General features: G+C 40.2%; 1 protein-coding gene across 16 annotated transcripts in view; it reads right to left on the bottom strand.

Moving 5' to 3' along the window:
- The window catches only part of USP54 (ubiquitin specific peptidase 54), a 131,659-nt gene that overhangs the window by 76,948 nt on the left and 30,636 nt on the right, over positions 1 to 24,075 (bottom strand). Inside the window, exon 1 of one of the 16 annotated variants that reach the window (XM_069796352.1) lies at positions 15,936 to 16,033. The exons of 13 other annotated variants lie outside the window; for them this stretch is intronic. The gene's annotated coding sequence lies outside the window, so the exon portion shown is untranslated. Of the gene's footprint in view, positions 1 to 759; positions 783 to 893; positions 961 to 15,935; positions 16,034 to 24,075 lie in introns of those variants that run through there. 2 more of the 16 variants (XM_069796350.1, XM_069796351.1) reach the window with 2 other exon arrangements.

The following is a 24,075-nucleotide window of genomic DNA, read 5'->3' as shown; positions in this document are numbered from 1 at the left end:
CAAAAAACATAAACCTTCCTCCACCCAAAAAATAAAATAACATGGAAAACAACAGAGAATTCCAAGAAAAGTAAGAGCAAGAGGGATGGAGTATGTTGGAAGGGTTAAGAAGGAAGTTAGATGAAAAAAATAAAACAGAACATTAATGTGAATTCCATGGCAGTTTTCATACGTATTATTTACAATCTTGAAGTGCTAAATTTCTTTAAGATCTCTTAGTCATTCAAACAGTAGTACAAGGACTTGTGATTCTGTGAATACAGGCTAGCACGTTGTCCACCCTAGAACTGGGATTTTTGCACTTAAGTTGGAAGGCCAAGAAGACAAAGGCACAAGGCTCTCCCCTGACTCAGCAGCCCACAGCTCTCTCCAGAACAAAACAGTCTCCAAATTTTCTTAATGAGAACTATGTGTATCTCTATAAAATGTTACTTAATTTAGGTACATGGGATATACAGTGTCTTCCAAAAGACACTGATGCTTCTGAAGAAGCCAGAAGAATAATTCAATAGAAACTGCTCTTCCCACCACAAGTTCGCTTTTTCCCTCATCCACAGGAAATGTAGAAAAGAATTTGACCTAAGAAATTCCTAGAAAGAGGAACTACAAGATTCATGGCAAAACATTTTGTTAAAGTTCTCGCAAGTGTAGCCCACCTATATTTACTTTACAGACAATTGCATAATATTTTTCAGGGACATTCCCAATGACATTTAGGATTATCCTATTTTTGATACAAATAATAACAATTAAACATACCTATCATGGCTGGTATAAGCACGACGACTATTCCACATGTACTGAAGTAATAATTGCAGCATAAAATCACTACAAAATAGACACACAAAGAGTTTGCGCACCAGCAAAAATTAACTAAGAGAGTAAGTCCTTACAAAGATATCCTGGGTATCCGTGAAGGCACGTTTTCCGCCTTCCACACAATTATAAATTCTTCACCTCCTGTCAAAACACAGAAAGAACTTCCTCAACATCTGTGAATGTGTTACAGCAGCCTAACCTGTTCCCTTCTAGTAATATTTTGTTTGTACTTCTATTAAACTCATTCTACAAATATTAATGAAGTCTCAGCACTGCTGTAAGGCAGGCAAATATCTATATACAGATGAATATTCTTCTTGGTTGCCACTGTGCCATGCAAGATTTTCAGATGTGCTTGCAAGCCTGCAGACACAGACCATTACCATGCCTGTCGCACAACATTCCTGAGCGCTGAATGTATACAGGATTCATTTCAAAGCAAATTCAGCCTCAGCCCCCTTTCTTTGCTCAGTCCCTTAATGAACCATGAGCCAGCCATACTGTATGAGGTAATTCAGTTTCAAGCAACAGTGTAAGGATCTCTGTAAACCAGCACCACTTGCAATAGGTGCAGTGGCTAAGCCTGCACCACAGAGACAGAGCAGAATGCTGCGTGGAATGAGCTGAGGCAAGCAGGCTCTGTGCAACTCACAAAAACTCCTGAGCCAAGCACTCCATCGTCTTTCCATAGCACCTACAAAAAAGATGGCGAATACAATCCAAAATATGCCCGAGATGTACAGCTGTGAGCAGCACCTCTTCAGTGGACTTCAAGTTCAAACCAAGATTCTGCTCTCAAAATGGGCTATGAAACTATAAGTACTGTTTAAGCCAAGCTGTCTCAGTTATGACAAAGTGAATACATTTTTTCTATTGATTTTTATTGCCTTGGAACCAGAAACAGATTAAAGGCTTTGTAGTTTGCCTGTCATTGCAGCAAGACTACTGCAAGCTGGCCAGGACTCTCGCAGTAACCGTGCAAGCTTACTACCTGCACTGCATTTGTACAGGCTTAGCAGAACTGACTTCTTGCCACGTTTGCTATGATTGCTCACAGGAACAAGTTCAGTTTGTTCATTTGGCTATATGGCCTTTGTTGAGCTAAGAACAAGCAGAAAACACATAAGCTGGTAACCACCCAGTTATGACAAAACCAGATCTCTGGAGATAAACAGCAGCTTCACACTGCCAACCTCTAAAAACTTACCAAGGTTATATAATAGCTATAAAATGGAACCCTGTCGTGGTTTAACTCTATCTCAGCTGAAACCAGGACAAACCCTAATTAAACTGAAATGTATGTGAGACACTACTCGTGTGGATTATTTACGGACCCGCTTCGCTTCTGCTCTACCATAAAAAGGGTAACAAAAAGCAAGCAGGAAAAAAGAATTTCTGTAAAAACCAACCATCATTATTAAAATACCCTGTTTTGTTTTCACCCCACTGAGGAACCATCAGTAGGAAAAAAAAAGCTAACTCTCCCATACTTTAAACACGCAACATACAATTGCTAAGAAAACAGCAGTGATCTGTCAGGGAAGTGGAAGGCTATGCTGTGCAAGCCTGTCAGCAGGTGTAGGTGCTCTCCAAACATGCTACTTCTCCCAGATACTGTGTTAGCTTGTAAGCGGTCCCAACAACAGAAGTAAAGAAAAAACAAAATTTACTTTCTGAAATGAAATCACAATAACAGTTTGATGATATATGCCACAAGCTTCAGAGAATTACATAGTTAAGTGAGAAGTAAACATTTTCATATATTGTTTCTGGTTAAGGAAGTTTTTGATAAAGACTGCTCCCCTATTAAGAACACATACAAGCCAACAGCTTTTTAATAGTACAAGGAAAACCCCTACAATTGAATTGCCAATGGAGTTTTCCCAGACTTTTGTAGAATTTTAATGTTAGTTGACAACTGCAGGTCCACATAACTCTTGCCATTAAAAAAACAAAACGCCACACACAAACAAAAAAATAATGAAAAAAACCCCACCAAAACCCCAAAACCCTCCACCAAATGACAGAATCAAAAGCTGTAGCTACTGTATGTCCCAGTGGCATCTTGGCTTGACTCCAGAAAACTGAGTCTGAAGTAAAAGAGAAAGGTATTACCAGACCTGAGAAAACTGTTCTTACAGAAAAGAGACACGATTCTCATTGCTGCAAAACTTACTAATACAGAAACATGACCAAAATAGGAGTGCCAGATGCAAAAGCATAAATGATGCTCTTGGTTCATTACTCAAAACATTATCTTAGAGACACAAGGAACTGAAGCAGAAAACCTAAAAACTTTTAAGGTACTTGAATTTTGTTTATCATATTAAGAACACTATTCACTGGAATAAGGCACAAAATTCATCCAGCTAGCGTGATTGAAAAAGCTAGCTACAACCCTGAAAAGTTGCACAGCCTTATATAATGTTATACAAATGTTATAATAAAGAGTAAATATTATATAAAAATATATAGAGTATATAATAAAAAAGGAAATCCAACATTCTAGATCTTCACTTGAATTCATGCTGTTTGGCAACAGCTTTCTTCGAGAAGTAAGGAGGCCTCCCGCCTGCAGAGACAGGCTCAACAGACAAGAGAAGGGCAATAGGGCACCATTCTCATGGCATCTCCACCAATGCAACCGCAGAGCAAAGCTGTCCATGGTTCAGCACGTACTTCTGGCCTGAAGAAACCTGAGTCTGTCCATGGGACAGCAAAGCACAGTGCTCTACAAGACCTGTACCACAGAAGAGTTCAACTTCCTGTGCATTCTCATATTCACTTCCTAAATCAATCACACAGAAACATAACATCAAGTTGCATCCTTTGTTCTCTGGTAAAGTCCCACTATCACTGTTCATTTTAAGGGGAAAAAAAATTATAACACTCCCCTCTTACTGCAGTCTCATGTCTCTCCAAACATTTTACGCTATTGCTTGATGAACCATTCCAGGCACATGGCTGAATTAAAACAACCCATTTAGGCAAGGAGATGCTTCCATTTAGCACTAGGCATGGCTGAAACCAGCAATTAAGTATTTATCACACTGTTAAAATAAGAGCAGAGGTCCAGAATTTATTTTTCATTACTTCTGCTTCTGAAGAAACTTTCAAAACACAGAACAATGTAAATGCTTCAATGTGTGAATGTGTGTGTTTTTAGAAAAAGAGAACCCCACCCCCAAGATCCTACCACCTTTTCTGGTGGTAGGGAGTAGATTAATGGCCTTGAGGGCAAACTGTCCTTTCACATGCCACATTTGAAAGCCTAAAACAGATGAGAAATGGCTTTTATATTTCTTATTTAAATATTTTTCATAACAAAAAAGAAAGAAAGAATTGCCCAAGACAATGGATTTTGGTGAAAGTTTTCACCCAGACGACTCCTGGCAGGGTGGCTCTTTCAGTGAGGAAGCACAGTAGGGATCACCTTGACTGATCCCATGGCTGTTCTCAGCTAGAGGTGAAAAGTTTTCACAACTAGAGGCTTGAGAACATACTTTCTCCATGTAGCTGAAATTATGAAAGTATTTGCTAATTTCTGCATGGATTAAGTTATATTTAATTGCAGAGCTATCAATATTAAGACCTCCATTTACAGTTTAGACATCCCAAAGGATAGCCAGCTTTGCAAGTCAGTCTCAATTCAATCTTGAAGGTGATGAAATAAAATAGAGGGACAGAAAGAGCTCCCATTACCGAATAACCATGAGGCTGGATAAAGAAGAGTGAACAGGGCAGTGATCTTAAAGGTAAACATCCCTGACAAAAGTCAGCTGCCACACAACCAAAAAGGGGATGACTTCCTCCTTTTGAGGATGTCTTCTCTTTCTGAGATTCTTAGCTAGCCAGAAATACTGGACAGATTTCTTTGTGTACCTAGACAATACTGTACAACTACAAAAAGGTACAATTATTTCCATTCATCTCCATCTCCAAGAATTTTTTTGATAGTGCAAATGGAACAATACAGGGGAAAAAAAAAAAACAAACTAAAACTTTCTGCTTTATGCATGCATTTTCTCAGTCTTGATTGCTATGCTGGGAGAAAGAAGGGGAAAAAAAGCCTGTGATGCTCTTGCTGTCAAGCTTACACCCATTTGTCAGTCCTCCTCTTAAAGGACCGACTTAATTACCTGGCTCTGTGCTACTTGTGCCTACTGGGTGGGAGCAGGAGCTGACAGCACCACTGATGTCCACAACATACTCATACTGGTCTTCCTTATTTTTCATTCTGCTATTGCACAGTTCCTAGTCTGTGAGTGTTGCAAAGTTATGACAAAGCTGTGAGTTGAGACCTTAGGCTAACTCTCCAGAACCATGTTAGAAAAGATACTCAGAGTTTGCATAATGTTATGATAAATGGTCTTTCAGGCACCAGGGAAATGTTTCCATTTACCTGATGCAAAAGTAATTATCCAAGTGTTAGGCTAAAAGTTGCTAGTAAAGACCATCAAAATGACCTTGGAGTGAAGATTAAAAACAAAAGTTTCCCCAAATCCACAGATGTACTTCTATAGACAGTGAGCATACAGCAAGCCTGTGACAAACACTATGGGTTTCCCAGAAGACACAATGAAGGCCATTTCTGAGAGACCATCTCAAGATAATGGAAACCAAAACTGAAGGGACTAGACAGAACAGTGAGTAAACCAGGATAACACACATCCTTGACTAAAACTGCAGTAATTTCAGTCACTACCACTGTATTTATACAGCCTACCAACCACTAGAAGAAACTATAGGCAGGATTACTGAGAGGCCAAATTGCCTGTTGGGAAGCCAGCTCCTTGAAGTGGCAACACTGGCATTTCTGAACTAGTAGGCAGCTTACTGCTTCTACAGTGACTGGAGGGAGAAAACTGAACAAGTTTTTTTTTTTTATGAAGAAAGAATATGTTCTTATACCAGCTTTTCAAACCAACAAATAACACATGAAAAACAAAAACAAACCCACTATATGATCCTGTTAACTGTGCAGACCAACAAGGGGCATGGAGAGAGACACGATCTGCAGAAATACCCCAAAGTGAGACTCTGCATGCTGCTGGGGTCAAGTATAGCTTTAAACTGCATGAAGATATTCTTTACAGCAAGCAGTTCTCCAACTTCTTCATCCAAAATGCTTGTGGGTTTTATAAAACTGTAGTGGACTGTCTCTTAAAACAGTGTAATGAAATCTTGCAAACACTTACCTAATCTGAATCATTTGATTTTAAGCCTGACAGCCAAATCTATTTAAAGAGCACCTCTCAGTAAAAAAAGCAGCAGAAAGCCATTGGCTTTGAACTGCAGAAGCTTCAGTGATGGTGGAGGGCTGGAAATTTCTACCTACTCGAGCTCGAGGGCAACCTCTCTACATCTTCCCAACTGCCTGTGGGTGCTTCTCCACAGTTACAAAGTCTTAGCAGTCATTTCTGCAGCCCTTTCTGAAAGAAGGACATCAGCTGATGAACGCTTGTTTTCTGTGCAAACTTATGACCACACAGACTATTGTTCAAGATAGTGGAAAAGTATGTCACTTATCCCATAGAGCTACTGAGAGCAAATAGGGTAGCGATGCCCACTTTCATAAAGCAATTAAAGGGACTCAAAGTATCCAGTTGGCTCTCAAATAATCAGAAAAGCTTTTAAAACCCATCCAGCAAAGACCTCTAATACAACATGACAATGATTCAAAGCCAAATTACAATTAAAAATAAATAAATAAATAAGCCAAACACACCGCTCTAAATATCTAAAGCCAGCATTACAGCCTTTTCTGATCGAAAAATAACTTAACCTGCAAGATAACCTACAAGTTTCTGGACAAAAACATCTCTTCTTAGAGACTACAATTTATAAAAGCACGATGTGGGATAATCGAGTAATAAAGGGCTTCTGTTTGAAGACAAACAATGAGAGAGATTAGGTCAGAACTAGAGATGCAAATGCCACATTATTTACTTTGTGTGGGGCTTATTGGCAAAACACACTTCACTCCCCAGATAAAACTTTTACTCGTATCGAAAACATGGTATTAATAACCACTGATCTCATGCATCACAGTACTTTCAGCACACGCATTTGCTGTGGAGGTTACAGCGAACAGAGGCTGACGAGCCTACAGCTTTGTGTCCTACTTCCAAACTCCTTCGGAAGCAGCTGCCCCTCTTTCTGTTACACAGCCCAAAGGATCTGTTATGTCAACAACTTTTCCCTGACAGTTGAAGAGGAAAGGAATATATATAAAATTAAGGAAGTCTGCCCAGCCTGAAGTAAATTCAAACCGTTTCAAAACCATTTGCACTCCCTTCAGATCTCCCCTTCACAGTTGCCCAACTCTTTAAGACCGCTGTACACGGTAACGAAAGCCTGCATTTTAACACACCTGGATTTCCAAAGTGCTTATCCTAGGTTTTGTACTGCTTTCTATATGAAATCTAAGTTTATTCTCCCAAGCCGGTATTCAAAAAACACCCCACCTACCCCTAGTCTTGGTGCTGGGCATTTCACAAGGACGAACAGTGGCGTGAAACCAGCTTTTCATCCCACTCCATATGGAACTTGTGGAGTTTGGATAAACGGGGAAAACATGGCAGCTTCAAATGTTACGTAAGTGCTCAAAAGCAGTTAAACATCACCAATCAATCCTGTGTAACACAGAAAATCACGACAAATAGGAACAGGGCAGCTGTCAACCATATGGTGAAATGGAAGGTTCTGGTTTGATTCTAGTGAATGCTCAGCCAGCCTCCTGCTGCCAGTTATTCCTTTTCCAAATCTTCACCTTGGCTCTCCAAAGGGGAGCTTCAAGATTAATTCAGTATTTGAGTCAATCTCCAGATATAAACAAACATTTTCATTGCAAAATTCTGTATTTTACAGCCACCAATTATTGCAACAACATTTCAAAGACCTTTTTCTTGTGGCACCTTATTCACAAGAAAAAAAAATCTCATCTCTCTTCTGATAATACCACTGACCCAAGAAAACAAGTTTTCTACTTTGGCTTGCAAATTCCAGCCCAATGACTGAAGAGTTCCTAGAAATAGTAGTATTCAGCAACATAAGGCTTAACGAATGACAACTATTTAAATACTAAAATCCTGCTGCCATTCTTTTCCTGACCTCATAGACTTTCACTGCTGAACAGAAAAATTCTTCCTCTTCTGTAACATCTACCTTATTATGAGTTCTGTCAATCTTCACACCCCTTTCCTTCCTTAAAACAGAAGTCAGTAGCAATCAACTCCCAAATCTATGCTGTTCATATTACAGCAACACAAATCCCTGTTTCATTAAACTCTATTTCATTATACCTTGATTTCAGTAACATTTGAAACAACTGAATGCATTAATACACACACATCCACACAGAATAAAAAACCATGGGTAAACAAGAAATGGATTTTGCAGGAAAACTAGCAAACAGAACTCCTCCAGCACCATTAGTACTTCAATTTCAAAGGACAGACAGCGCAGACTAAGCAAAGGCAGCAACACATTGAGAGTAGCAACAGACCAGACAGATGGACAGCCTTCGGGTGGAAAAATAGGTCTTTCTGGTGATGTGTTAAGAATTACTGCAATGCACTTCTCTCCAGGGGAAAGACGACACCCAGGGCAGAAATCAGTTTCCTCAACACAGGCACATAATAGACTTTTTGATACCACTGGCTAGTGGAAACCTCCACAGAGAGTGGGCAGAAACAATTCCCACCTTTCCTCATGATCAACGGCTGGGGCCGGACAACATATTTGATAGTACCATAAAAGTATTTACTCCCTCAGTCTTTTCTTTTAGCTCAGGGCAATATTTGGTATTAAAATAATAGTTACAGCATATTCTCAAACTATTAATTCACTGTATTTTGGTTTATATATACCACCACTACCACGTATGAAACTGGCTTGTAACACTCACGTTCTTGCCAGACTAATACAAAGGTACAAAACTAAAGCAGTATAGAGGAACTTGTGCAAACAAAGCATAGCCAGAGAGAGTAAAGAAAGAGTGAGCAGCAGTTTAAGGTGCCTGTGCTGGGTCCCAGTATTAAATGCTTACATCATTTTTTCCTGCCTTGCTAAAACTGACAAGTAGGGGGATTGCTGCTGCACTGCAGAACACTATATAGATTAATACTTCTACACAAAAATACAAACCCATGCACCCAGCATCCACAACATGCTGATTATTCCTCTTTTTTTTAAGCAGTCATCTGTGCTGTACAGCTATAAATAACACTTCAGCAGAATCACGAGTGTGCACACATACATAAGCACTTAATAATCTCAACTTGGGTTTAAGATCATTACTATTTAGTTTCAGAGGAATAACCATAACTAACAAGAACAGGGAAACTCATTTTTGCTTCATTTGGGTTTGTATACAGAAGCATTTTCCCACAAAACCCACTGAAGACTTCAGAACCTGAGTAGGAAAAATCCTTGTACATACCACAAGAAAAAGCTTACTGAATCAAAACATCCCATATCCAAGAGCAGTTAATAGCATATGGGAAGAGTAAAACAAAGAAACAGGTTGGGGGAAACATACCATACACCTCACCAACAACCTGGAACAGACGAGCAGGGGGAGTAGGACTCAAAGTCTGATTTTTTGTTTTCTATACAACTAGAAGACCAGCCGAAGAAAACATCTGACCAATGCATTTAGGGAAATTACAGAGGAAAAGACTCTCTGTGCAAACTGATGAGCTCTTTTTTTTTTTTCCCCTTTTTAAATAGGAAGCAAATAGACACGACGAAACCTCAAAACTTTACATCCCAAACTTGCACGTGGTGCTCTTGTCTCCCACTGGCAAATACAGTACTTGTAATATGCTGCCATAGCACCTCTGCACCCCAAGACCAGACCCGGCCAACTGGGCCATTGCTGGCCAAGCCAACAGCCATGGACATACTGTGCCTCTCCTCAGTTGCAGCCCCAATCCATCAATCTCATAAAGTAAGTGGCCATTTTGCAGGGCTCTGTTTCTTAAAGAAGGGGATAATGACAACTGAATGCACAACAGTCCTGAACTCACAGCTAAACATCAAACACTGGCAAGGTCACATAATAATTCCTGCAAACACAGGAAAGGAGCCCTTGTATAACAGGACATGCAGCTACCTCAATTACCTGAAATTTTACTTTCATTGAGAAGCCCCTTACAAATAGACAATTTACTCTGTTTAAATTCTTCTGGTATAAGACATTCTGAAAGATGTACTAGAATAAATATTTCGGAGAACAAAAAAACCCTGGTGTCTTTTTATCAAGTAGTTGTTAAAAAAAAGCCTCCAAATCCAGTTCAACCTATTTCACCATTTGAAATTCGGAGTAGATGGCTAAAATGGGCAAAAGGTACTTTCTTTCATTTTCATATACAGTATATTTGTCAGAAATACATTTCAGAAACTAAAACATTACAGAATATGCATAGTATATACACAGATGGAAGTTTCATGTGTTCAAAGCATATTGTATCCTATAAACAAGTTTTCTGAAATACAGATCTTTCATTTTTGTTAGAACCAAAATTAAGGTGAAGCTGTAAGATTTGCATATGAACTTTCATAAAAATCTGGCCTCTTTTGAATTCAAAGTCTGAATTCAAATTTCTAAGTTATGATTCAAAGACTGTTTATGTAAGTTTTACCAGATGCTACCATAAGGAACTACTTCCATACTTATTTTGAAAACTTATACAAACTCTTTCCTTACTGATTTTAGTATCTTAAAATCCTGGGATCTGCTGGAAATAAAGCTGCTGTTCATTCTACAAAATGCAGAAATAATGATACAATTACCTTGTATCAAAACCAGGCTTATAGAGATGATGTTACTGTTTTCATTCAAAAGGTTATTTCATCTTCACCAGAAGAGTACTGTGAAACTACCAAATGCAAAAGGGATTATTTGTGTCCTGCTGTAACCTAGAGAGATCCACAAAGCATGAAAGAGACTCTTGTTAAGTACAAGCAGGCCCTGTCCTAATGGGTCACAGAAACAGAAGCTGTGCAAATGCAGTATAATACAAGCTGAACAGACCAGTTGGGTGTTGGGGTAAGAAAAAGAAGAACGATGTCAACAGCTTTGATTTATTTTTTCTCTGCCTGGCGATGAAATGACACTACTGAGTGGCACCAGAACCTCCCTCCAGAAAAAAACAGGAAGCGCTCGAGAGGAGGTATATACCATGAATGGAGCCTTTCCACATTATTTGCAGGTTGCTCATTGGCAGAAAAAGAGCATAAAGAGGTAGTCCACCAGACTTCCTCTCACTGCAACTAGAAGAAGCCTGTTAAATATGAAATTAAAACAGAATTCTGTGGGTGCCCAGGGAAGTCATAATACATTTAACCAACTGGTACACGTGGAGAGGAAAACATCCTTAATAAAACTTCTTGTTGTGATTTTAAAACAGAGTGAAAAAGAGCAAGTTTGAGGGTATGTACACGTGCCCCCATATACAAAAACAAGGCCTGGCCTCACAGGACTCTAAAGTACCCAGCCAACAACAAATGTTAAAGCCACCGAGTTCAACACTGAAAGAGTAGGTAGAGAAAACAGCAGCCTTGCTCAGCTTCAGACAGTAGGATTTCAGCCTAGACTGTAAATAAAAGGATGCTTACTTCAGAGATTTAGTTTAATTTCTTTCAGCAGTGGTTCAACTGTTTCAGTGCTGCTGCAGGTCTGAGCTCTACTGAAAAGCAAACAGCTACTTCCATTACACTCCCAAATCTGATCCTGCACCGATGGCCGAAACCATTTGTGAAACAAAAGACAACATACATCTGGCAGAAACCACATACCCTTCCAACAGTGACTCCTGGGAGTGCTGCAAGGTTAAGCACAAAGGATTACACAGCTTCTGGCTTACTCCAGCCCAGAACACATGAAATTTAGAAAGCACAGCATCCTCAACTGGTACATTATATTGTGCGTACTCATCTTTCCCCCCCGCCCCATAGAGAGAAGTACCCAGCCTAAACTGATGTGTCTCAGCCATTCGAACTGAGTACCTCAGGGAACAGGGCAAGGAGTGGAGCACAGAAAAGCCTTAGGGAAAGAGACGACAGCAGCTCTATGGCTTCTTCCGCTCCATCATGTGCAGCTGGGGATGGGGAAGTAACTGGTCTCAGGATAATATCATCTATATAAGTGTTTGGTTTCTGGCTTCTAAATATGTGTGTGATCCTTTAAGAGTGTGGCTGTGCCATGTAGCTCCTTTGGAGGCAGGGGTACAGCCCCATCCTGCCTTGTCCCCCTTGGGGAGGGGGTGCCAAGGGTGTTTAAAGGAGAGGGCTCCAGGGACTGCAAGGTATGGCTGGTCTTAAGACATGGCACAAAATTTCTCATAGACATTTGGGGCCACTCAGTGACTGACAGGCTGGGAAGCAGAGACATAGCAGGCAACAAGAAAGTTGCACGCAAGCTTATTTCCATTTTGTTTTTCGCAGTTCTTTGGAATTTTCTCTTTTAAAAAAGCAAAATTTCTAGTACTTATTTAAATAAAATTTGGCTTTTTTGATGTTAAAATCCTTTCAGTCTTTTGGGAGCTCACCACAGGAGAAGGCAGACTCCATATCCTGCCATGGCAATCCAAGATGGTCTCCAAGGCTTGCTTCTTCCCACAGCCCCCAACCAAGAGTACACAGCTGCCCCCGCACCAACACCACCTGGAGCTGGTTACAGGACAGAGCCTTCGCCTTCCAGTTGCACAGCAGGGTCACATGCCACACACTGCCCACACCTCCTCTTGCCAAATCCTGTTAGGACAAGACCTGCTGATATTGCTCCAGGCTCGTGTCTCCAAGCATTTTAATGCTGTACAATGTAACTTGTTTTCCCCAGAATTCCCTAGACAATACGCTGGCAATACAAAAAGCTGCTGAAGGGACATAACTTGCATTTGCCAGAAGAGGGTCTGAGGAAGATTAGCAACCTGGTACAGAAACAGATGCAGACCCAGAACACCAGCAAGGCAATAGAAGGACAAAACCTAACACTCTCCTGTTTCAAAGTCCTCTCTCTCAGAATAACAAGCCTTCAAGGAACAATCACCTGACATCTGGGAAAGCACCATTGGTAAGAGCTATCCTTATCAAGAAGGATTACCACACCGCGATGGTATTTTCAGTCACCTTGTTACGCCACAATAAATGTTTTGTTGAGAAACCAATTACAAAATTTTCCTTCAATACTAGAAGAAAGCATTCAGATGCACTGTTACTATTATTATTATTATCCATTGCTTAACCAGCATTACAACATATAACACTTCCTTATACACACCTGTAAGGGAGACAGGAAAAAATAAAAATATTCTATCCAGATTAAGAGTCTATGCATCCTTCCTCTGTGTTTAAAAAAATAAAATAAATCATACACATGTGTGTGTCCACATGTGCAACCAAGTGGCTGGCCTGGAAAAATCTTTTCTGGTCAATCGGGACTCAAGTCACTCTATTTGAAGCTCAGCTGCTCTGAGCTTGAGCCAAAATGTGCAGTGTTAGATGTATTTTCTTTGCTAGACTAGAAGGAATTTTTTCTGCCTTTTTAGCATTCTAATTTTTTCCCAGTCCCCCCCAAGTTCTCCAATTCCAATATACTCTGGTGACATCGGTGCTCACCAATTAGGACAGCAATAGTAACACACATCCTCTTGTAGAATAGAGTACATGAGAAACTTAGAGAAAACCTGTGGAATTTCATACATACTAATACATTAGTTAAAAAGACAATTATTGTGATCCAAACCATCAGAACCTGAAAAGACACAACTGGAAAATGGATGAAATGGCATGGCTGTGACACACTATTCTTTGGAAGAAGTAATCTTGTCTAGCAGCTTACATCTGTGACAACTCCGAGAAGAAACAGCAACTGATTAACACCACTTGGCTCTTGGTGGAGTCAAAAACTCTATCATACTGCAAAACCTTCCTACAAATGCATTTGTTCCAGCTCTCTTCATTTTGCTTCCTGATTACTACAAAAACTCTTTTTCTTCAAGTATATTGATATGTTTGTACCTATTCAGAAGGGTAGCATGAGCATAATTTTCTCTAACATACTGCTTTGACAGTATCCCACTATTCCCCCTTCCTGTGGTACATCAAGTCTCCCTGCATTCGCTTCTAAGGGCCCTCAGTTCTAGCATAATATTGACTTTCCCATTTTTAAGTGCATTATTAAATCCTGCCCCAAAAGTTGATGGTGCCAGCCTTCACCAGCTATTCGTCACATTATAAAGCAAGTGCTTCTGTTTTCTCTCCGTCAGAGAAGATGGAAACATACCAAAAACATCTACAAAACTATCTGGTTATCCTCCAGATCACTCCTTTCCTGCCAAGCACGGAGAAGCTCAGCGGCAAGGCAGCAGGTGTGCCAAAACCATTGTTCATCGTGACAGCCACCACAGTCTGCTTCCTTTGCTTCCCTGGCTGTTTGTCATGGTTCTCTGGCCTTAGACAGGGAACTCTCTAACCCAGAATCAGCCTGTTTGGGTTTTTAAGACACCTAAAACTCTGAGATTACTGCTGTAACCTATAGGCATAACTACATTATAAATTAACAACTTCAGAAAACACATAAACCCCTGTATGTCCACTGCAATGCTTCTCTTGCCAAAGAAAAGCAAAAGGTTTCTGGAACTGCCAGTTTGGAAAAAAAAAAAAAAAAAGGCGCCTAAAGCTTCTGTAACTCCCACCAAGTACACCGTACTAGAAGAAGGACCTATCACCTCAGACAGGCAACATCTGAGAGTGACCTTTTTATGTGAACAAATGAACCCAAAACCTCACGGCCACCAGTGTAGGGAAGAGGGCACACCCCCTCTCCACCCCAGTGCTCTGGGGCCGGCAGTTACCACCTCTGCCCTTTGGCTCACAGAAGCAAATTCAGCTCACAAAATTAGCACTTTTGGGGGGATGGAAAGAGGGGAGGAGAGGGGCTTGCTTTATTTCCTGCTGGTTTAGTGACCTGAATCAACTCATTAAGAAGTTATAGCCAGAGCAAAGAGAGCAGGACTTCCTCTTCTAGGTGTGCTGAGCCCTGTCTCAGCAGACTATGATCAATCTCTAGGGCAGCCTAAAACACACCGGGATTACAAAGTTATTCCTTCGAAAAAATTTGGAATGCATTTCAACAGGCAGAATGTGTTTATTATACTGAATGATGAGCAGTAGAAATGATACACAGGTTATTTCCCCCCATCCCCCTCTGGTGACAAACTCTAGAACCGGATTTATCATTTTGTGGAATTAAGACCTCTGCTTAGTACCACCAAATGTATGAAAAGAGTTTGCGGTTTGGTTTTTTTTTTCCAAATCTACAGATTTAAACAAAATTGTACTTCATGCTAAGCTGAAGCAGCGAGAAGCATGGAATAGCAGTGGTAGACTTCAAAAATTCACAGAATAATTACTATTTATTTTGGAAACAAGACACTTTACAGAAGGCAGGGGATCAGGAAACCAGCCAAAGAAAGTTAGCTTTCACAAGTCAACTTTTTTGTTATTAAAATTATAAAGCTCTACATGTATCTAATACCTGACTCTACTGTCAACTTTCTAACACAGAATTCGACAAGTAGAGGGAAGCAAAACCACATCTAAATTATCAAAAAAGCAGCCCAGAGAGCTTCTGACTAGGTAATAGTTATACTGTAAAGTAACAAGGATGGGAAATGAACTGCCAACATCCCTTCCAGCTGCAACAAACGTTAAGGTAAGAACAGATTCTGACTGGCTTCATCTTCAAATTTATCATGGATACTATTAGTCAGAAGAAGCTATAGTATGGTGGACCAGAGGCAGCTTATGGCTTAGAAAGTGCCTTTCACACAGGTAGCAGAACATAACTAAAATGTACACATACAAAACACCATTAGACAGCAGGACTAGAATATTGAAAAGCAAACTATTAACGAACTGAAGCAATATTCTTTCTTTGCATCTTAGAAACAAAAGACAGTCGGAATTGAAAAGCAGTACTTTCTACCTTTCAGTACCATATACAGGAGAGAATTCCTGTGACAACTTGGATTGAATCAAAAAAAGTCATGTCACAGCAGTGGTGACACTGAATTAAAACAACAGATTTAAAAATCAGAAGGACCTACCTTCAGAAATCACTTTCTATTGCGTGAACTCCACACTGGTGTTGCAACAAAAGCTGGAGATGAGAGCGTGTTGGGAAAACTCTCAGAGGACTCACTGCTGGAGTAACTGCTCTGAGTAATACTTGCATGGAAAAATTATTTAAGGGATGAGGAAAGAGCTAGAATAGCGTGGGAGGGGACAACCTGCTGTTTCAAACAATAGGAAGCTGTTAAAACAAAAAACCAAGGGCCTCCCTCAGCACAGGAAAGCCTCATTTGAAAAGTGCAGCCCCTGCTGCCACCTACCAGGCAGGCAGCTCTGACAACAGAGATAAGGCCAGAGGCCCGGCCCGACAATTCCCTTCAGAAACGAAGCCAGACAAAAGGGAGGAAGGTTTCCCAACCCTTTTATAGAAAGGGACCAGACTGGGGGCAGAGGAGGGGGAGACAGGGCTGTAAGGGATGACTTCATTTTATAGCAGCAGCCTGTCCATGGAAGGCAGGGCTCCCCTCAATGCTACAAACTGGCAAAGTTCCTGCAAACTGTTTAGTTAAACATGAAGGATGTTTTCTCACAGGAGGGGTTGATAACCAGGAATGACATGTAGCCATTTAACAGAAAAAATGCAAAGGACTCGAAGAATGGCTTCAGTTTTGATCCCTTGGTTCAGAGCCCGGCAGTTGCAATGCAAATTTAAAAGCAGTTTTTCAAAGAACAATTATCGCAGGACAATTCCTGGAACCATCCCCTGTGGTTCAAAGCCAGTGATACTGATCAAGGAAAAAAGAAGCTTGTTCAGAAAAACAGCTTCCTACCCCCAAAATCTCCTATAAACTCAGTTATTTAAGCTCAGAAGCAGCATTACTACACGATTATTCCCAGACAAACTTACAGTACAGCTCCAGGACACTGGTGCCATCCGTATTCAGTATGAATCTGTTCTTCTAACATGGTTGCATTCATAGCACAGACAGAGAGAGTTACTGTGTATATCCAAGACCAAAATAACTTTAAAGAAAACTTTGGTTATGTTACAAAAAACAATGCATACCATTGTCTTTCTGTCCTAGCACAATATAATGCTAACAAACAGAATTAGATTGAAATGTAATAATGCTTTGGACTATACAAGGTATTGAAGATACTATCCCCACCGGGACCATTTACCTAATAGAAACAAACAATGCAAAAAGGAAGCTGTTGGAATACAATTAAATCAGTTTGCCTTAAGAACAATCCAGTCTTGCAGGATAGAAGGGGCTGAGCCAAGTTTTAAGTACGTCTTTCCATAATGATAGAGTTTTGGTGAGACAAAAATAGGAGTTAGAACAAGAAAGGAAAAAAACTACAGCAAAGGCACAATACTCTAAGCAGTGTTTTACCTCATGATGCTTCTACATACTTTTTTTCCCTCCAAGCTTCAGATTTGTGTCTGCAAATTTCAAATAAAATAATTTTCTAAAGTCTACTAATAGTGGCATAATTGTGAACAAAACCCAGTACATTGTTCAGTAACCATGCTGGGCTCAAAACCTGCTCCACTGCTATGTGTGGTTAAAACAACATGTTAACTCTGTAGCACTCTTTCCTCAAACAGCTTGTTTCAAGGAAGCCAAACCACTTAAAAGCACAGTTTGCAATACCAACACAGACCTTTTCCAGGAAAAAGCAATATGCCAATCCTCATTTTTGTCATGCAGAAAAAGTGCCCAAATCTTCCAGGTGTCTTGCACCATTACTTGGATCTGCAGGCTTCCTTTCCTTTCAAATATCCATACCAGTCTTATCAAGAGTTAGCAAGTCCATTTGTTCAAGTGGCATTATGTCCAGGGCTCAATAACCTGAGGTTGGCAAGCTCCCTTGCAGAGAAAACACTAGTCTCTATGCTCCTTTCCTCCTCCTCATTCCAAAGGACGAAGCATTCACCTTTCCTCCTTGGACACAAAGACCACATCAATGCTCCCCTGACTCCACCGATTTCCTTGCTGAGGTGGTGTGGGCCAACGCTCACATAATGGCAGGAGCACCTAAATCAGTAATACCAAGAGTTTTGTAGTACTGATGTTTACAAATTCCTATTTGCTTCAGCCTCAGTTTCCATCATTTCAGAACTATTTCTCAGCTTTTTGCTAAAATGCTTCAGGTGACCACACATACTTGATTAACTGCTAGAAGTATGGCTCAAATTGTGGACATTTTATAATACCTGCTTTGACATCACTTTACATAGTCCCTTGGCACACGGATAGTAGAGACTAACAGTTACCTGTCTAAACAATACTTAGTTCTTCAATACTTCATGAAGCATGAAGAAAGCATGAAAATTATTTTTAGAAGCTCTCTTTAAAGCAAGATCAGTTCTGCTTCCATCACACCTAAATTAAAACTTCTTAAAATCATACAGCAGCAAAGGACAGGTAAGTGTTTTACTACTAAAACAAATCCTTCTGCATCAGACAGAAAGTAAGACTTTACTCCCCACTTGATAGTCAAACAGTTCAGACAGCAAGCTGGGCTCCACGCCCCGAACAGAACCAAGGGGACCTGTCCCCAGCCGAAGCACAACAGCACTGCTGCACTTACAAAAGAGAGCTTTGCCAAACACACCAGCTAAGCATCTGACTCACTGCCACCAAACTAAGAAAGAATTCAGACCAATTACCACATTTCTGCACAGAACAGGAAGAAAGAAGAAGAAAAAAAAAAAAAAAAGAGCATTTCCAGTCTTCTAACATTTCACCTAAATTAGGACAGCACAGCAACCCTCAAACAGCTCTGGTCAAGTACTGCAGCCCCTAGGGCTACTAGGGCCTGACAAGCAATGCTAGCAATTACACAGCCATCCACATAGCTGCCTCAGACTGAAATGAGGCAGGAAAACCAGGCAAGATAAAGCAACAGAAACAAGGCCAGAATCTCTCTCTCTCTCCCTTCCTTGCTTTTCTGCTTTGGTTCAGAGATCAGCAATCTGAGAAGCAGATGTTATTTGCAGACAACCTTATCTATTAGAAGCATGTATGCCTACAACATACATTCACAGTTGGCAAGATAAATAGATCATCTAAGGAAATGACAAAAGCGTAAGTTAAAAAAATTTCTGAAGAAACAAAGTATAGATGACAGAGAGCTGCAATAACCATTCTTTCAATACTGAAAACAGTTCTTTTCCCAATGTCTGCAAAGTCATATGATCTGAGCTTCCTTCTGCTGTCACAGATCATGTAGCTTCCTACCCAGCAAAGGCTATGCTAGCCCTTCCCTTCACCTTCGAATAATTTTCCGCCACAGCACTCCTACTCATAAAGCTGTATATGTCATAACATTTAGTATAGTTTAAATACCATAAGTTTGTCTACATGGAGAATTTTGTCAGGAATAAGTGCTACAGGGTGAAGATGTAGTTTCTTGACTGCTTTCAACAAAGAAGCTGGTTGCAGAAGTTCCTGCCCTGCTTTCACAGATCACTCATTCCTGTTCTCACCTGATGCTCTGTTCTGCAGATGGCAGCCTGTGTAGGACCACATTACAAACTGCATCATGAAAACAATCTGGGTTAAAAATAACCAGAAAATAAAAGTATGAAGGGGGGCTATTTTTATAATTTCAGTTATCAGAATACAAAACAGTCCTGCAGTATGCAGTTTTAACTGGCACAACACAGACCAGCAAACTACAAGAGGTACAGGAGCAAAGAAATAGTTGTTACGGCAGCTTCTTCTAGGAACTTTGCCACCAAAGCAAAGATACTGTGTAGATGCACTAATTCCTTGCACAGGTAACTTACAGTGTGTTTTATGATACAGCTATGCCAACCTGACAGCTGCTACCAGGGTGGATCCATTCACTATCACGTGCCCCTTCTGCTCCACTTATGCTAACACTGGGCAGTCTGCAAAATGAGCTAGTATAGGGTGGTAAGTCAGCAAAAGCCAACTCTAACAATGAAAATAAAAATGATAGGGGTTTTTTCATCAGCTAGCTCACTCAGGATTCAGAAAAGCAGGCCTGATGAGCAATGCCTCTTGACAGTGGACTGAAGTTAGATTCTCTCACCCGGATAACAAAGCTGTCCCTCCCTCTGCACTCAGGACACCTGTGTGGCAATCAATAACACAGATTAAAGGTGTGGTTTCATTTAACTGTGGGAAACACCAGACTGTGTCAGCCTGTTTACCTTCCTTAGCCTCATGCTCCCACTGCTTCCGAGTATTGCGTTAAGCTGTGAGCCGGTTGCATGAGCCACTTCAACCGAGAGCAGACACGCCACATGGCCAAGCAAGGAGAGAGCAGGACCACCCAGCCAAGACCCAGCAACCTGCCCACCGCTTTTTCAAAGCAGCCACAGTGAAACTGCATTAGGTTAACATCACGCTGCACTCCAGGAAAGATCAGTTCAAAACAACTGCTGCAAATTAAAACCCCTGCTTAATCTTTTCTAGCCTCTTTAAGTAAGTGCATTCTTCTAGGACAGTGGTTTTTAATTTACAGTATGCATCCCCTGGACTTTTTAGGAGTCTGAAAACAGATGTTTGCCCCTTCATTGAAAACCTTTGAGGTCAAAAAAGTTAAATCTGTGGATACAAAGCAGTAACCACCAACAATTTATTTTTTGGGTGGTGAGGAGGGTGGAGAGGGCGGGTTGAGGAAAAGAAGCTCATGTTCCCGCATCAGCAGTGCATTTTTCAAGAGGAGGGAAAAAAGCCAACAACAAAAAAAAATCTAACAACATTCTAACAAACTTCAGGGTAATGTGTTCAAATGTATTAGGCAAACACATATGCTGTACTCAGCTGACCTTCTCCACATGGCAAGACAACCGTTTAAATACTGTCGGGGGGGGGGGAGGAGCACAGCAAAATCTTGATTTTACTTCATTGACACAGCTTGCTTTGGTAGGGTGGACACAGCCTTAAAGCCGAATGGACCCATATAATGAAAACTGATAAAAACCAATACTGCTTTCTCCCTTACCATCTGAGCTATTCTTTTATTAAAATCAGGTTACCTAGAGCTATTCAAGTAGGTTGTAAATTACAACATGAGCAAAAAGCCTTTTTTCCCATTTCTCAATATTTCTAAAGAATAACCAAACATACCGTTGTTTTGGTAGTTATCAACAGAGAATGAGAAATACTTTTCAAGACTATTCAGAGAATGGCTAATGTGAGGCCAAAGTTTTTAGCCCTCCACTTTCCTTCAGCCTCCCAACTGCTCATTCTCATCCTTGTGTAACCCCTTCCAATATGGCAACACAAGCATTTGCGTGGCCACACAGACAACCTGGTCAGGGTAAAGAGCAACAGGGTGGAAAGACAGGCTAGGGTAGTTTGAAGTCAGATCTGTTCCTCAGTGTTCCCTACACAGCCCCACAAGTATTTTTTGTGTGGAGTGGCTTGGGGTGGTACTACTAGTTAAATTGAGAAGCCATGGCCAGTAGTCTAAACTAAAATCTAAACTAGCTTTAAAAATAAGCTTAGGAGCAGTGAAGTAGAAAGGATTCCTTAGTATATAAAGTCCAGTCCTCAGCTATCAAGAGCACTATCACCTTAATTCCATTTCCAAACCTTATGGTTTCACAAATGAATCTGGCCCATTTACAACTTTAAGAGTAAAAACTGCTTGTATATACGAACAGTTTGTATACAAACTCAGTATCTTCCACTTAACTGAAAAAAGCTGTCTTCTTTCTTATGTGTATGTACTACAAGGCAGAACACTCCTCATTGAAACCAGTCTTCCTTTTGGCAGATAACCAAGAAACAAAACAAAACAAAACAAAAAAAAACCAAACCAAAAAAACCAACTGGGAGAAAAACAAAGTATTAGTAACCTGAGCATATCATTATGAACATATCCTGCTACAGTTTGACTTTTTTACATCTAGGAATTCTAACCCAGTGCTTTGAACTAGTTTTACCTGTAGCACTGGGAGGTCTGGGAGTCTACAAACAGCCAGGCTTAAAGGTTACTAAACACAAGCAGGAACCAAAATACTACTCTTTACCAAAGAGGTACCCCCACAAATACCATAAATAACTGCATTTCTTGTTGCTACTATGCTCTTAAAACTAAAACAAAACCAAGAAAAGCAATTCTATTGCATACTTATTCCCAGTGACTGCAAAACACAGTGTACTGCATTTAATCCATCGTGCTTTTCACAACTTCCACCTCAGTATGTGGACCAATGCGAAAAGAATGTTTTATAAATATCCTATCAAAAAGGGATGGTAAAAGGTCTTCCTGACTGCAAGTAAGACACTAAGTTATAGATGCCTGTTAATCAAAGCACTTAGAAAGCACTTAACTAAATTTCTTGGTCAAAGCACTAGCACATTCTTTGAATGAGTGTGATGCCATGCTGTGTCCAAAGCCACAGACAAATCTCCCATCACCTGTGCAGACACACACACTGTTTTATACTCTAAAAGGCATAGCACAAAACTTGTTTCCCTGTAGGAAAAGGAATTTGCTGTGGTTTAAATATGACCCTGAGACATTCAGGAATTAATTTACGGTTTGACTAAGTTGGGGATCAGAAAATAACTTTTCCTATGTAAAGCACGCACATGGCATTGGACCAGCATAACTGGAGTGATAAATCCATATCCACTTTTCCCAGTGTCATCAAGAACTTATATAATTTTGTGACCCTAAACTATGGCACCCAGCCTATAAACCTTGATACATACGGATCTTAGCAACGCTGTGGTCCTTGACAAGAGGCTTGCAAGAAAGTCTTGAGAAAGACAATTATGCAAGATTACTTCATCTGTCTTCATCAAATAAAACCAATGCTTTTCAGGCTCTTATTTGACATAAAAAAAGGAGATGACAGGTTGGAGGTGGAAGATTCACTTTGGAAACTAACTTAAATCAGTGTGAAACCAAAATGAAAAAGTAAGCTTACAAGAAAGTTCTCCCTATCTATATTCATTTGTCCCATTTGATATTCTAGTTCCTTGGCTTTATTAGTTTACTTTTGTATCACTTAATTTAACAACAGAAAAAACAAGATCGCAAAACCACAGTTAGAGAAGGTAATGAGACTCATATAATTTTACCTTACATCATTTTAAATTTCCTGCACTAATTATTTTCCGTTGTGTCTTATTTTTAGTGTTTGTCCCATGACTGAACCCTGGCAGACTGACAAGCAGTCAGGATGTACAGCACAGAACTCCCAAGAGCATTCAAATCCATACCACAACATTGAAGAGCTGCAAACAAAAGTCAGTGACATAGGTGATTCCAGGAATCACCCCAAACACTGGGGGTGTGTGGGGGGGTGTGTGTGTAGATAAAAATGTCAGTAAATTTTAATTTGCAATTCATGAAAGTAAATTCTCTATGAAAATCTGCAATTAGAAAGAACAGGGGAAGTAACAGCATTTCTTAAGTTATCTTTCTTTGCACCCTGCAATGTTTTCTAATGACTTCATTAGAACAGCCACTGTTTCTTAGAACTGTATCCACCTACAAAAGCTGTTGCAGATGCTTAAAATCCAGTGACTTTTTCAATAGTATATACAATCACACATTATGAGGGCTATTGTTTGTTTCACAGCCAGCAAAATTAAATTGGCTTAAGATGCTAAAATATCAAAAAGGAGGGTAAGAAATAGCTGATGACTTCCAGAAGAAACAACGAGCCACTCGCCAAAAATCTACGGAAAGTCACATCCATCACAGCAATAGGTGCTGTAATGAAAAAATATACTTAGCAGTTAAAGAGATTTTCAGGTAGAAAAGTAATTGACCAGATTTCACCCTGTAGCCTAATCCTACTATGTCCTGGATTACTTACTTGTTCACCTTAGCCTGGTGTCCTAAAGCTGCATCACCCCTTTGGACTACAAATCTGCTTCTGACAGAACACCGGTACTCTGCATAAGTATGCAAAAAAATTGTACTAATTAAACACTATGGTAATGTGACATTCACTCAGAGGTTCCTCTTCCCCAGGTGTGAGGCACGCACAAAGCACAAGTATACATTAACATACTTAAATATAAAGATTCCATTGGTCTTAAACCATTCTAGATTAACATACTTCACCCTTTTAAAAAGCCCACTGTTCATATAAATCAACTAGGATGATGCATATTCCAGGACAAAGGCCATTGCAGCCCATCTATCCATGCAGAATGCCCACTACAA

Source organism: Haliaeetus albicilla, chromosome 11 (assembly GCF_947461875.1).
Source record: "Haliaeetus albicilla chromosome 11, bHalAlb1.1, whole genome shotgun sequence".
In the NCBI taxonomy this organism is placed as follows: domain Eukaryota; kingdom Metazoa; phylum Chordata; class Aves; order Accipitriformes; family Accipitridae; genus Haliaeetus; species Haliaeetus albicilla.
Note: the sequence above shows the minus strand (reverse complement) of the source record. Positions and strands in the feature narration are given on the sequence as shown.